We start from the raw sequence: 12,849 nt of genomic DNA, 5'->3' as shown, positions 1-12,849 counted from the left end.
ACTTAGACTGCAGATGTGTGCTAACAAGCCTGGCAACTCTTGCTACTCAAAACGTGGAATAACATTCTAGTGTGGATGTGCTATAGTTTATTATCCATTCACCTACCACAGGGCATCGTGGGTCCTTCCAAGTTCTGATAAAGCTGGCTACTTAAGCATGTCGAGAGGGCCTTGTAAAGACACAGGGAGATGGGATCAAGGCCTTTGTGAAGATTGCTATTTGATGTATAGAATGTGTATATGGAGGGACCCGTAACAGAGTGGACTCATTTCACTTAGGGGATCATCCCAAACCACAATGCTTATCTCATGACAATGGCACTCTGCTGCTACTATTGTGTCTGGAAACAGGCATAGGAAAAAGCTGATTTACACAAACACGCGCACACGCATGTCCGCGCATGCACCCATGCACGCATGCTAAGTGGGCTAATGAGCTAGTTTAGTGGGAGCTTGTTGCTAAGCTCAATGATGACCTGAGTTTGGTCCCTGGGACCCAAATGGTGGAAAGAGACACCTGACTCTGACCTCCATATGCACAGTGTGGTACTTACTTGAGTGTGCACACACATCACACACACACATCATAATAATAATAAATAAATGTAAAACATAAGAAGTTTTTCTGGGATGAATTTAAGCCATGGGTGTTGCTCTGAAAGTCAGGGGGAGGGAACCCAGGCTGTGGGCCTGTGGGCTTGAGCGCTGTTTGCTCCTCATGACTCACAGAACTGTGTGGCTTGTGCTTTTGGAAGAGCTTCGCTGCATGCTTTGGAAGGAAGCCCAACATTGGAGGTGGTGGTAACGGTGGTGATGTGGCAAACTGTCCAATTTGTCTGAACACGGGGAGCCACCCTCAATTTCTAAATAAACTCAGAGTGAGTCACGCCGAGAACAGAGTCCACAGCCTCATTATAGGAGAACAATTATCACCTCTATCCAATGCTTGATGAACTCAGTGGGGTTTGCCTACATAATGATGCGTCTGTGTTTGTGACCAGTCAGGTCAATATGTCACATAGAGGATCTAATGGCACCTATGTCCCCCGCTTGGCAGATCTTATTTCATCTGTTAAAGTGACACACACTGGTGCTGCGGAGACACCTCAGTGGATACAGCATCTGCCAGGCAAATGTAAGAATTGGAGTTCGAGCCGGTAGTGGTGGCGCACGCCGGTAGGATTTGCTGAAGGAGGCAGAGGCAGGAGGATCACGAGTTCGAGGCCAGCCTGGGCTACACACACATTTTTGGCGGGGAGGAGGCGGAAATTTTTTTTTCAATAAAAAATATTAAAAAAAAAAAAAAGAATTGGAGTTCGGGTCCCCAGAGCCCACATGAGTCCCAGGTGGTGTAGTGGCCTGCTTGTGATTCCAGTGCTCAGAAGATGGTGGCAGCGCATCTCCAGAGCAAGCAGATGGGACAGATTAGTCATTTTGGTGAGCTCTGGGAGAGCCTGACTCAGTGAGCAGGATGGAGGTGAGTGAGATCCAGGAAGGTTCTCAACAAGAGCCTCATGCCTACACACACCCACGCATGCACACACATACTTACGCATATACACATACACACACAGGAGCAGCATGCACACGTGTGCCCACTCACTCACATGGAAAGTATACATGCATACATGCACACACACCATATACACAAACATGTAAAAAGGTCACACATTGGTAGACCTCATGAATTGTCTCTTGGATGCACTAATATTGTTAATATCTCTGCCAGGATCAGTGTCTCTGAGAATGTCATGGGTTTACAGTCTGGAGAGCTCATATTTCACCCATCTTAATTCTCTCTCCTCCTGTCTAATGCTTCACTTGCTTGTCTAACCTCTGTGGCTATGCAGATTGTAGCGTGGCCATCTAAGACTTAAAAGATGCTTCCACATCTAAAAGGAAACCTGCAGTGTTTGTAGACTTTATGGGTCCGAGTTATCTCAGTCAGGATGGTTTTTCTTTTTCTAGCTTCATCCATTCGCTTACAAATTTCATAATCTTTTTTCGTTTGCTTGTTTTGCTTTGTTTTTGTTTTTCAAGTTTCTCTGCGTAGCCCTGGATGTATTGGAACTTGCTCTATAGACCAGACCAGTCTTTTTAAAATTTATTTATCTTATGTGCATTAGTGTTTTGCCATGGGGTTGGGTCCCCTAGAACTGGAGTTATACGCAGTAGCGAGCTGCCATGTGGGTGCTGGGGATTGAACCCTGGTCCTCTGGAAGAGTAGTCAGTGCTCTTAACCACTGAGCCATCTCTCCAGTCCCCAGACCAGGCCAGTCTTAAACACACAGAAATCCACCTGCTTCTGCTTCCCAAGCGCCCAGCATTTTGTAATTTTTTAACAGCCAAATAATATTTAATTGTCTAAATGTACCACATTTTCCTAATCAGTTGATGGACATCTAAGCTGTTTCAAATGTCTGGCTACTACGAACAGAGCAGCAACGAAAATGGATGAGCAAGGTTCTCTGTAGTAAGATGTAGAGTCCTTCGTGTAGATGCCCAAGAGTGGTATATCTTCCCGAGGAACTGCCACACTGAGTTCCACAGTGGCTGTACCAGGTTGCTCTCCCACCGTGGATGAGTGTTCCCTTTCCCCACATCCTCGCCAGCATGAACTGTGATTTGCTTTATTGATCTTGGCCATTCTGATTGGTTTAAGATGAAATCTCCGAGTAGTTTTGATTTGCAGTTTGCAGAAGCACATTGAAAGTGTGTGTCCTGAGAGGTAGGTGTTAATCTGTGTTCAGCCGCACTCTTTCTCAGGCTCAACAGCTCAGTGTGGGGAGCTCTTCTAAAGTATTGAGCTATTGAGAAATCTTGCCACAGAAATGCCCATTCTTTGGGAATAAAAATACTCACATATCTAGGGAGGAATCCTTAATTAAGCAAACCTGCAGGAATTAAAGGCTCGGTCATCGCAGAGTTACTTACGATAGAGAGAAAGCTTCCTTCAGCTTCTTAGCAAACAAAGTTGAAACATGTAACATTAGAGCACTGCTTACTAACCAAATGTCCGAGGAAGCAATGCTAGGAATTAACCTGCTAATTCTGGATGTTGGCAGAGGGAAATGGGAAGATACCCAAGGCAGAGTGTATGAAAAAGTAGCTATGAATCGACCTGTGTACCCAGCTATATGAAATGAATTTACCTAAGGAAACGGGCAATGACGTCAGAATTTGAGGCAAGGACTAGGAAAACAGAATTCATTTATTTGTTGAAACCCTTCTTAATATTACTGATATCTTGTCAATGACTTTTTATTAAATATTTTATTTAATCTTCATACATGCCTATAAGGTATGTGGATCCAATTCACCCCCATTCTTTCCCCTTCAATTGCTCATTTTTCTCTCTCAGCTCTCGCTGTCTTATGAGACAGGGTCTCACTATGTAGCTCTCTTCCTCTCTTTTTTAACTTAATACTCACCAAGTCCATTTAGTGTTTCATATATGTGCATGCCTGTGGGCCCATTTATTACAGCGGTTCTCAGCCTCCCCAATGCTGCGACCCTTTAATACCATTCTTCATATTGTGGTGACCCCAACCATAAAATTACTTTTGTTGCTAGTTCATAGTGTAATTCTGCTACTGTTATGACTCTTAATGTAAATATCTGCTATGCAGAATATCTGGTATGCAAACCCTGTAGAAGGGTCATTCAACACCCCAAAGGGGTCATGGACCATAGGTTGAGAACTCCTGTATTAAAACAGAGGTAGCTTCTCAGGGCCTGCATCCCTGAAGAAAACTCATTCTTTTTCTCTCAGTAGCCACCAACTGCCAGTGGCTCCTCAGCTAAGGGTGGAACCTCATGAGTCCCTCCACCACCCATGCTGGGATTTTGACCGGCTTGATGTTGTACAGGTCTTATGTGTTCAGTCACAACCACTGTGAGTTCATGTGTGCCAAGGTGCTGCCCTTTCTGACAAACACTCTTCCATGAAAGACATTCACCCTCTCTGGCTCTTGCAATGTTTTGGCCCCCTCTTCCAAGATTACCCGTGAGCCTTGAGGTGATGGTGGTGGTGGTAGTATAGAGGTCTCATTTAGAGCTGAGCATTCCAGTCTCTTATTCTGTGTGTTGACCAGTTGTTGGCCTCTGTATTAATTACTTCCTCCTGCAGAAGGAAGCTTCCCCAATGAAGGTTGAGAGATGCATTAATCTATGGGTATAAAGATAAAAGCTTGGGACAGCTTATCACTGGGTCCATTTAGCAGAATAAGAGTGCCGGGTTCTTCCCTAGGGCTTATGACCTAGCTAACCAAAAGTTGGATTACTTTTAAATCAAGGTTTCATGGCATTCTTTTATGAAGATTCATAAAATTAAAATGTCCATAATATTATGTATTTTGTGGCAAGATTTAAAATAAATTCTTTAAAATGTCAGTTCTAGAATTGCTCTGGGATTATGAGAGAGAAGAAAAGAAGGGAAAACAATTTCTTTAGTGTTATCAAAGGCATCGTCAGGGGCTGGGGAGGTAGCTCCATGCTTGCTGTGCAAGCATGAGGCCATGAGTTCAAATCCACAGCAACCATGTCAAAAGGCCAAGCTCAAAGACTCCAGCATTATGGGAGGAGGAGGAGGAAGGGGACGTACTAAGGCATGCTGTCTCTCAGTCTGGCTCCATGTTCATTGAGAGACTCTGCCTCAAGGGAATAAGGTAGAAAGTGATAAAAACATTAGGTGCCTTATTCTGGCTCCACACATGTGCACAGGCATCCACACCCACATTACAGGAGCATCTACACCACACACATACACCATACGCACATGTGCACAGACAAACACCATGACATTTAAAGCATATTTCTTGGATGTCCTTGGCTTATGGTTGAAAGTTAATACTGGCCCTCTAGTGGCTTAAACCTGTAACTAGACAACTTTTGTTGCTTCCCCTAAAGCCTTTGCTATTGGAGATAATGGTACCATTAAATAAAAACACACGTGGGGAGTGCAAAAAGCATCAATGAGCAACCTTTTCTATCCTAAATTGGCCCTTGGCATTTCTTCCATGTTTCCAAAGCAGAGCCAAAAAGAAACTGGAGCCCAGGCTGTGAAATGGAAATAGTTAGATTTCAAGGCAGTAGTGAGCCTGTGATCCTCCTGCCTTGGTGTCTCAAATGCTGGGGCCAAGGATGTACCGCCACATCTGGATTCCACGAATCCTTCATTATGGTTAGGGTGGAGGGGACTCACTCCTGGGGGCACTTTTCTTTTTCTAACTTTTTATTTTGAAATAATTTTTGACTTATAGAATGTTTGTAACGATGAAATGGCACATTCCAATATCACCGTCTCCTTGCTGAAATGGTTGCCCCTTATGTAGCCATGACACAATAATCAAAACTAAGGTCTTAGCATTGACTCTCAGAGTACCATTTACTGAGCTGGTGTCTGGATTCCCTTACTTTCTCTCTAAGTTCCCTTTTTATTCCTCTGATCATCGATCATCTTCATTTGCATTTGCAGAGGGAACATACAAATTTGTGTAGTGTTTTTCACTAACGAAAGGAATCTAAAGCATATTCCTGGAAAACTACAGATTTTTGGGAGAAAAAAACCGTAACAAGCACTATCCATAACAGAGATCTTAATATCATTGAAGTTGGTAGGAAAAATGGTGGTGAGTGGGGAATTCTCTGTCTGTCTGTCTGTCTCTGTCCTCTCTCTGTCCTCTCTCTGTCTGTCTGTCTCTGTCCTCTCTCTGTCTCTGTGTCTCTCTCTCACATGGAGGCCAGAAGAGGGCATCAGATCCCATGCAGCTGGAGTTACAGGCAGCTGTGAGCCTCCTGATGTGGATGCTGGGAACCGAACTTGCGTCCTCCACCAGATGGACAAGTGCTCTTACCTGCTGAGCCATCTCTCCAGCCCTAGAACTTAGAATGGCAAGTGAACCTTTCTAAGAAGAGACCTACTGCCATCAGCATTCAGTGAGATTTGAATGATCCCCCATCTCAGCTGAAAGTGGAAAGCCTCGCCTGAAGTTGACTCTGAGTCACAGAGAGCTTGAAGGGGACCATTTTCCACATCTTGGAAACAGTCACCTACAAGCGCTCTTGCCTCGCTCTCAGCGATCTGTCCTTGGTCACAGGTTTTCTCTAAGTGATGGATGCTAGTGGGGTGAACTCATATCACTGTTTCAGATTTAGGACGGGCGAGTTGGCCACCTTCCAGTACTAGCTGATAAACATACCGTGAATATGGAGCCACAGGGAAGAGCTCCAATCTACCGATCCCGGTACGTGTGAGCTGTAAGTAATTGCAGGTTCTTGGTATCGTTTGTGGCCCAGCCATTTCTCAGTAAAGTCAACCTGATTCGGGAGCCGATCAATGCCATGGAACCCGTTTTGTCTTCTTTTAGGCCATAGACTTTCAAAGATGCTTAAGTCAATATTCTTCTTACTAATGTGTCTTACAGATATGCCTGGGTCCCCCCTTCTTCTCATAGAATTAATTGACCTGCCTGCCACCCACGAGGTATAGTTGTTGTTGCCTATAATTCTCCCTTGGTCTAATTGCCATTCTGTTTTCAGTTCTATTTGTCTTTAGATAGTTCTTTTCTCCCCCGGTAGTATGGGGCATGTGTTGTGCTTAGTTTTATCTTTCTGTGCGTTTGCTTCTACATGTCAGCATAATTTTTCTACCTTATAATATCGGAGATGCTATAAGCATCCATCAGCTCAGTAGAAGAGCAGGAGAGATTAGACATCATTTATCTGTATTGGTTGTTCATCGTAATGACCCGCTGGACAACACGAACAGATAATCTGTTGCTTTGATGGAAACTAATTATTCTTGAGCATGACAGCCTCGAAATAGCTTTTGTGACACTGTTTTTAAAAATGACGGCTACCTAGCCATGATTAGTGCAAGCGACGGCTCAACCGTGTTCGCTGATGATTTCCCTATGTAAGTACCATGGCACTTTGGATTTGTCTTTTTTTTTGCTGTTTTTTTTTTTTTTGAGAGAAAAGTGGAATTAAGATTTAAGAGCTTCAAATTTTCAATCGTCATAATAAGGCCTAATAAAAGTGTATTTATTGCTTGATATTTAATATTTTCTCACATGTCTCTATTTTGTGTGGGTATGTATGTGTGTGTGTGTACCTGATAGTGTGTGTGTATGTGCACATGTGTGCGTACATGTGTGTGTTTAGGTCAGAGGATACTTTGCAGGAGTCTCTCTCCTCCCCTTTCACCGTGGTTCCTGGAATTGAGCCTGTACACACACATATATACACATAGATATTCTACATATCATTCAGGACCTTACTTTAATCACACACAATTTGATTTCCCCTTCCACGATGTACACATATTCTTTATACGACCAGCGCATCTATTTAAGTTGTTAAATAATCCTACGAAACGGGGTGTGTTCACCCCCCCCCCCCCCCGTTGCCTCTAGTCTAGAAAAACTTTCCTCAGGCACAGGCCGACGGGAGGAAGACATTCCCTGGAGCCCTGCCTAGTTCCATGGGTGGTTTAGGTTGAGCCCTTTGCAGTACTGAGAGACACATCTTGGGGAGAAAAGGTGCGCGCCTTGGATGCAGGGGACCGCATAGACTCTGCCTCCGGCTCAGCTCTGTGTTTCAGGTTCCTCGTATGAAATGGGAGTGCTAGTGGATTGGGTAGCGTCTTGTCTCCATGTAAATACTAATATTCAAGATCCTCCTGCACAGAGAGAGCCAGGATCACAGGGGTGCTCTATGGTGTCTGTGAAACTTGACTCTTTTTAACCCCTTCTCCCTCTATCCTTACATGTATTCATGTATGTGAAACAGATGTGTACATGTCATAGTATGATGGAGACAGAAGGACAAGCCTTGGATAATAGTTCTTGCCTTCACCTTTGCGACTGACTGTATTGTTTTCCACTGTGAGGGTCAGGCCAGTTCGAATGGCCCTCAAACCCCTCGGCATCCTCCCGTGGCTGCTTCCCATGCCCTCACAGGGACACAATGCTCTGAGATACTCCAACTTTCTCTGTGTTCTGGGGTTTGTAATCCTGTCCTCGTGTTTCTACAGCGAGGGCTTCCGTCCACCAAGCCGTCTCCCCAGCCCTCAGCTATTCTTAACCTGTGTTTGCTGAGATAAAAGTCTTCATCTTGACAGGCAATCATTCTTTCCAGGGTTAATGATAATTGCATGCTGGCGACACAATCTTTATCCTGCCAGTAATGGACAGGCGTCTGCCTTTCTCTTTGAAAACACTGCTTGGGACACCTTTGTCACCAGAGAAGTTCGCTGATGCTCACTGATGGAGGGAGAGAAGACACTGGCCAATCCTGGACTCATTGGCCAATCCAAGACTGCATTGGAACCCTTGCTCCTAGAACCTTCTATTGCTGATATACTGCCTCTGAGCCCATGGCTAACTACTGCATGACTGCAGCCTACACACTCCATGCTTGTGTTCTTGTTGACCCTGAGAAAGGCGAGTTGCAACGCTCTGATGTTATTCACCATTGCCACTGATGCCAGCTGTAGCTGACACAAATGGGCAAACACTGTATGTAGTCTGGACATTTTGTAAGGCACTCACTCGCAACATTGTAGACGAGGAGACCTACTCAGCCTCTGTAAGTTTTCCAGAGACCCGGCTGGTGGTGTGACTAGGTGGAGGGAAGAATTCATTTAGTAGAGAGTCCAGCATGTCACACGGCCACAGATCTGGTCCCAGGCAGAAGGTGAATGCCGCTGCTTTCCCTCTTAGGAGGATGCCATCAAGAGTCCTAACTGGAAGACAGTTCCCCGTTCTCAAGCACTCCCAGAGTGCTGCCTCTGATGCCTGGTCCTTAAAAAATAAAGGTAAACAAAGCCATTCCTTGTGTCCTCCCAGCAGCCGGAGCTCTCTCGTGCTGACATCTGCAAAGGTCCTGGGCTGGAATCTGCAGGGTTGGTGATTAGCGCCAGCAGCCTGGCCTGCGCCTACAGGACATCTTGTAGCACAATCAGGCCCCACTTCATCATGCTTGGGTGACAAGACTTTTCCCGAGGAAGTCGCCGTCAGGGACCAGCTCAGTAGCTAATTAGACAAGGGGACTTACACGGCAAGTACAGGCCCACTTCAATAGGCTGGAAAGGGCGGGCCTGGCAAGCCCCTCTTGGCGGCCCTGTGCTTTATGTCTGTCTCTGTACTGGTTGAACATTAACACCCAGAAATCTGCTGATTTTTCTCCCATCCCTCAGCCCATGCAGAGAAGGAGCGGCGACTGATCGGTACGCCTTAAAAGTAGCCCCGGGATTCATTCTCCATGAAAGCATCAATCTTCAACTCATTGTGATACAAGCGTCACAAGATGTGGCTACTGGGAGAGACGGGCAGAGGTGCCGCGTGTGGGTTTTCTAGTGTTCGCTATGATTTCTTCCTTTTCCTAGGATGTTTGCTTTGAGAGGAGAAAAAGCCAAAGCCTTTAACAAAAGTCTAAAAGGTTTCCCCGTGGAGACAAAAGCTAAGGAATTGCAAGTGTTTCTTTCCTTTTGATTGTGGTCATTTACTCGATGGTTGAAAACAATTTTAGATGTATGTGTTTACCAAATTGTCAAAATAGAGAGGCAGACAGCAAAAGAATTTTGCAAAAAAAAATGATTAGAGATATGTTTGATATTTTAGAATGTAAAACAATATAAATAAAAAATAGCAATAGCAGTGACAACAGAAAAAACTAGCTTATATCAGGATAGGATGTCTTCTTGACAGCTTACTCAATTAAGTCAATAGGATATGAAAGTCTTTAAAGATGCTCTGTGTGTGTGTGTGTGTGTGTGTGCACACACATGGGATCAGAACATCTCAATTCTCCTTCCACCACCTGTGGCAAATGTAGAAGATGCTAGAACTCTTAAGAAAACTTTCAGAGATATCTTGTTCAGTCCTGTCAGGCTCTAGATGAGAAAATGAAAACCCAGGGTGAGCCTCCCATGGTCTTTCTGCCTTGCACTTTCTACAACACTATGATCTGATGTTGTAAGAATCTGGGGCACTTGGGGTAGAATGTGTTTCTTTTTTCTTTTCTCTTTTCCTTTTTTCTCTTTTTTATTTTTATTGAGCTCTACATTTTTCTCTGCTCCCGTCTCTGCCTCTCCCCTCCCCTGCAACCCTCTCCCGTGGCCCCCACGCTCCCAGTTTACTCAGGAGATCTTGTCTTTTTCTACTTCCCTAGAACGTGTTTCTTTAGACTGATAACTGGGATGGAGTCCACCTCACAACCTGGAAAGCCAGTGACTGTGAGCTACCCAGAAGCTTCCCTGTAAGAGTCTGTCCATGGGGATTATTTACCTGTGTCTTCCTGAGAGTGAGATGCTGTCATCTTGTGACTGAACTTCAGGGGAAGAGCGTCCCTGGCATTGAGTCATTCTATACATTACTAATTTGTACACTACATCAGAGTGCCAGTCACCGGGGGAGAGTGGGGTCCCTTTACCTGCTAGGTGAACAGGAAGGAGTAACAATCGTGACCGTGAGAGCTATGGTGATGTACCACCTGAGAGGAGATTCTGTGTGGCTTAGACAGTTTCCACTCACTTAGTTGGCTCCAGTTGTTCAAGCAATGTTGTTAAAGTAGTGAATAAATCCATATTGGAAACTAGAGGCTTGGGTATGTCTGTCTGGTAGAAGATTTATGACTTTCCCAGAACACTGAAACTTTTGGGGTCTTCAGATACACAAAGAACAAAGTGAATATATGTCTAAGGAGATTTCTTATTTTTTCTTTTTCTTAAAAAATTATGCCTATCTATCTATCTATCTATCCATCCATCCATCCATCCATCCATCCATCCATCCATCTATTATTTATTTTGTGCGGGTTGGGGGAAGGCACGAAGGCATATAATACAGCTGATGTACAGAGGGCAGAAGAAGACAGGCAGGAGTTGATTGGCTCCTTCAGCTATGTGTGTTCTGAGGACCAAACTCAGTTATCAGGTTTGGCAGGAAGCCCCTTTACCTGCTGAGCCAACTAGTTGGAGGGTGGGGGCTGGGTGAGGGCATGAAGGCTGAAGGCTGCATCGGGGAGTTACAGGGAAGGAGAAGGCAGGAGGACCATCTCAAGGGCCCGGAGGCAGAACTCGCGCACAGCGTATTTTATGTGCTAATTTTTACTTATATGTTGGAGACAGGGTCTCTCCTTGTAGACCAGGCTGTCCTGGAACTCACAGTCATCCACCTGCCTCTGCCTCTAGAACAGTGGGATTAAGGTCGTGCGCCATCACACCTGGCTGCCCAAAGCATTCTTGGTTTATTGATTATTTCTTTAGGATGGGGGGCGGGGCGGGAGGTCTCATGCACACCAGGCTGGTCTCGAACTTGCTATGTAGCTGATGATGGCCTCCAGCTTCTGACTCTCTTACTCCACCTTGCAAATGCTGGGGTTACATTAGTTCACTTCCGAGCCTGGTTTATCCCGCAGTGGAGACTGAACCCAGGACTTCCAGCATCCGAGGGGCGGATGCTATCAACAGAGCTCCGGCCACAGCCTCAGGCCCAGCCCTGGTTTATTACTTCTCTGTTGACTTGTTTCTTTGTGTGTACTTTGGTTCACACACCGTGTTCATAGGGCCAGCAGGTCTTAAGCAAGCAAACAAATAGAACCCAGAATGCCTTGCCAGCACGAGGACATTCAGCTTCTCTTGAAGCCTCTTGTTTTGGTACCCTTAGAGTCGAGCCCGGCAACACCTGTCGTGACAAGGCTCCTCATGATCCCATTTTCCACACATACCCGACCGCCACCGCGGAGGCCTTGGTGTCTTTTACCAGATATCATCATGTTCTGAGTTTTATTACTGACTTAAGGTGAAGACAACCTCGACCGCATCACCATAACCTCTCCAAACATGGGAAAGCAAAGCCGGACTGTATTACATACGCGCTTCTCACACCCAGTCTGCCACGTGCTGGCATTAATACGGCTTTCTTTGGAAAACGTCTGAGTCTCCAGGCTCTCCCCACCTTGAGCCCTGTCCTTGACTTAAGTATGTGTGTGTGGGGGCGAGGGGGAGGCGGAGCTGAAATCAAGTCTTGTCCCGATCCTCTCTCCACCTGTGTCATGCCAACGATTTGTGTCACTGCTGACCAGAAGCCCCTCAAGGCACCAAAGGTTTGTGTTGGCTCACAGGTTGTGGGGAAGTCACAGCGGCAGGAGCGTTAAGTGGCTGGTCTCACTGTATCAGGAGGCAGAGCTGCTGTGTTCAGCTCCCCTTGTCATTTCTGTTCTGTGTGGGATCCCAGGGGATGGTGCTGTCTATATTTAGGGCTGGTCTTCCCATCTCACTTAACTTGGAAATGAAATTAATGCCCTGGCAATGCTGAAGCAGGCACGGGCAGCCCGTATATTGCGGTTCTGTTGAACTTGTCCATATTGGGTTTCATGGTCTAAGTTGATGAGGATGGCTGACCAGGTCTCTTCTTCAGGAGGGCACTAGATCTCATTACAGATGGTTGTGAGCCATCAGGTGGTTGCTGGGAATTGAACTCAGGACCTTTGGAAGAACAGGCAGTGCTCTTAGCGATTGAGCCAGCTTTCAATTAACTCGATCTAAAAAAAAAACAAACAAAGGAATGAATGAATGAATAAATGAACAAAACCCCTCACAGACATGCCCTGGAGCTTTGTTTCCATGGTGATTACAACTCCTGTCAGACGGAGAATCAAGATTACTCATCAAACCGTCCTGTAAGACGTTGGGTTTCGTTGTAATTCTTTGTTAGATTTTTAAAAAAAAGTGGTGTGTGTGTGTGTGTGTGTGTGTGTGTGTGTGAGAGAGAGAGAGAGAGAGAGAGAGAGAGAGAGAGAGATCCACATGTGTGGGTGCCCTTGGAGGCTTGAAGAAGGCATCAG

Source organism: Alexandromys fortis, unplaced genomic scaffold (assembly GCF_014885135.2).
Source record: "Alexandromys fortis isolate MF-2015 unplaced genomic scaffold, M_Fortis_MF-2015_v1.1 scaffold_9, whole genome shotgun sequence".
Lineage (NCBI taxonomy): Eukaryota > Metazoa > Chordata > Mammalia > Rodentia > Cricetidae > Alexandromys > Alexandromys fortis.
This window is presented reverse-complemented; position numbering follows the sequence as displayed.